Raw genomic sequence first — 3439 nt, 5'->3', positions numbered from 1 at the left:
TGTGCTGACTTTTTTTTGAACTCAGCCTGCTTGCCCCCAAGTGAATAAGGGTATTGCCCACACTGAACCTGGGCTCCGCTGCCTTTTGTTCACATCTCAGAGTAAGTCTCATTTTTGGTCCCATACCTCTCAGTATCTGTTCCATTATGGACTGGATTGTGTCCCTCAAAATCCACATGTTGAATCCCTAACCCCCAATGTGATTGTATTTGGCAACTGGCCTTAAAAGAGATAATTAAGTTTAAATGAGGTCATAGGGTGGGTCCTAATTCAATAGGCCTGGTGTCCTCATAAGAAGAGGGAGAGGTACCAAGGGCGCACCTACAGAGAAAAGGCCATATGTGGGTACAATGAAGGGGCGGCCACCTGCAAACCCAGGAGAAAAGCCTTAGAAGAAAGAAAACCTGCTGATACTTGACCTTAGATTTCCAGCCTCCAGAACTGTGCAAGAAAATAAATTTTAGGCTCAGTGCCTGTGGCTCAAGCAGCTAAGGCGCCAGCCACATATACCAGAGCTGGCAGGTTGGAATCCCGCCTGGCCCACCAAACAACAATGACAACTACAACCAAAAAATAGCCGGGCATTGTAGCAGGCGCCTGTAGTCCCAGCTACTTGGGAGGCTGAGGCAAGAGGATCGCTTGAGCTGAGGAGTTGGAGGTTGCTGTGAGCTGTGATGCCACAGCACTCTACCCAGGGCGACAGCTTGAGACTCTTGTCTAAAAAATTAAAATAAAATAAATAAATAAATAAATTTCAATTGTTTAAGCCATCCCATGTTTTGTCCTAGCAGCCTGTCTGGGTCCATTTTCTGCTGCAGTAACAGAATAGTCCAAGAGCTTGGTGCTGGCACCTGGTAAGGGCCTTTCTGCTGCTTCATCCCATGGTAGAAGGTAGAAGGGCAAGAGAGGAGGGGAGTGAGAGAGCAGGAGAGGGCCAAATTCAGTTTTATAGCAAAGCCACTCTCTCAATACCCAACCATAATGACAGTAATCCATTCACTAGGGCAGAGTTCGCATGACCTAATTATCTCCTATTAGGCTCCACCTGCCAACACGTTGCTTGAGTTTCCAAAACGTGAACACATCCAAACAACCACAGCACAGCCCTAACACCCCAATACAGGCCCCTGCCACTCCAGCCCTAGAAAATGGGAGATCAGGCCAGATGTGATTGCTCCCGCCTGTATCCTAGTCCTCTGGGAGGCCAAGCCAGGTGGATTGCTTGAGCTCAGGAGTTCAAGACCGGCCTGAGCAACAGCAAGACCCCCCACTCCATCTCTACTAAAAATAGAAAAACTAGCCGGTTAGCCGGGTGCTGTGGTGGGCACCTGTAGTCCCAGCTACTCGGGAGGCTGAGGCAAGAGAATCGCTTAAGCCCAGGAGCTGGAGGTTGCTGTGAGCTGTGTGATGCCACGGCACTCTACCGAGGGCCATAAAGTGAGACTCTGTCTCTACAAAAAAAAAAAAAAAGAAAGAAAAACTAGCCGGGCATTGTGGCAGGCGCCTGTAGTCCCAATTACTTGGGGGGAGGCTGAAGCAAGAGAATTGCTCAAGCCCAAGAGTTTGAGGTTGCTGTGAGCTATGATCCCAGGGCACTTAACCCCAGGACTGTTTCACAAAAAAAAAAAAAAAAAAAGAGGGAAAGAAAATAGGAGATCAAAGAGATCTTCTTCCTTTATTACTACAAAACCAGATTTGAAGATAGTAATAACAACAATCACTCCAGTAGACATTAACCTGGACTTTTTTTTTTTTTTTTTGAGACAGAATCTCATTATATCGCCCTCGGTAGAGTGCCATGGTGTCATGGCTCACAGCAACCTCAAACTCTTGGGCGTAAGTGATTCTCTTGCTTCAGTCTCCCAAGTAGCTGGGACTACAGGTCCCCGCCACAAAAGCCGACTATTTTTGTTGTTGTTGCAGTTGTCATTTTTGTTTAGCGGGCCCAGACCGGGTTCGAATCCACCAGCCTCAGTGCATGTGGCAGGCGCCCTAACCACTGTGCTACGGGCGCCTAGCCAAGTATTGATATTTCATTCCAGGGAATTTCAAAGACATTGAGGGTGAGGAGAGAGGGATGCATCACACTCTCTCACTTCATTTTGCTCATTAAAAAATAAGCAACATTTGTTTTATGTATATATTATTTTCTCCTTCCATTAAAATTCTTTCTTCTTTTCCAAGATTCCTAAGATGACTTATGACTTTTTAAAATTCCATCTCTCTTTTAAACAAGTGTTTCCATCTCAAATAAATTTGGGTGAGATTCCATAATTTGCTATTGTCATTTTATTTTAAGCTTGATGAACATTCTCATTTCCTTAATTGAACACAGTAGATTTTTTTATATAATTTAACATGTATTTAACAAAATATTTTATTGTCTAGAAGCATAGAAGTTGACTTTTTAGTATGCCATTATTTAATAAACCAACTCTTTCCCAAACTTACCACACACACACTCTGCATTCCTGCACCCTTTAATCTCATTACAGTTGAGCTACTGAAATTATTTTCTATAAAGCAGATACACTCTTTGGTAACTGTTGAGTCTCCGTTACAGGTCAGCAAGAAAGAATGCTCATGATCCCAGTAGTCCTGAGAAAGGCTCAAAATCTTCTCTGTTCTTCTGACTTTCCTTTAAGAGTTTTTACCCCTAACATAGTAACCTATGAACACAGTAGATATTTTTAAATATTTATTTATTCTGCCACAAAAATCTTCTGAATTGTCAGTGTTTTCTTAAGACACTGGAAATATTCTTTGCTGCTAAGTGAATGATTGATATTATGTTATACCAATAGGCATTTATTTATTTATTTATCTTTATTTTTTTTTTTAGAGACAGAGTCTCATTTTGTCTCCCTCGGTAGAGTGCTGTGGCATCACAGCTCACAGCAACCTCCAGCTCTTGGGCTTAGGAGATTCTCTTGCCTCAGCCACCCGAGTAGCTGGGACTACAGGCACCCGCCACAATGCCCAGCTATTTTTTGTTGCAGTTTGGCCAGGGCTGGGTTCAAACCTACCACCTTTGGTATATGGGGCCGACCAATAGGCATTTATGAAGGATATCCATGGCTTTCTTATAAAGATCGAATGAAATTAAACCCTCTGTTCTAATATTCAGCCACATCATTTCTTCCTTACCACAATCAGTACCATAAATGTTAGTTAAATTTTTTATTTGAACATTTGTACTCAGGGGCTTGGGCAAAACCATCTGTGTAGAGTGCAAGCTGTGAGGTGGCAGGCCCCTGAGGCTTAGGAGAACGTCCAGGGACCAATCCTCCTCTACTAACCCTTCTCAACAGATAACAACATATTTTCTGTAAGTTTCAACTTTTAACCCAGCAGAAGAAAAACATGTTTTCCTTAAAACAAGTTCGAGACCAGCCTGGGCAAGAGGGAGAGCCCCCGTCTCTACTAAAAATAGAAAAAC

Source organism: Nycticebus coucang, chromosome 10 (genome assembly GCF_027406575.1).
Source record: "Nycticebus coucang isolate mNycCou1 chromosome 10, mNycCou1.pri, whole genome shotgun sequence".
Taxonomy (NCBI): domain Eukaryota; kingdom Metazoa; phylum Chordata; class Mammalia; order Primates; family Lorisidae; genus Nycticebus; species Nycticebus coucang.
The sequence above is the reverse complement of the archived record's forward strand: the minus strand, read 5'-3'. Positions refer to the sequence as shown.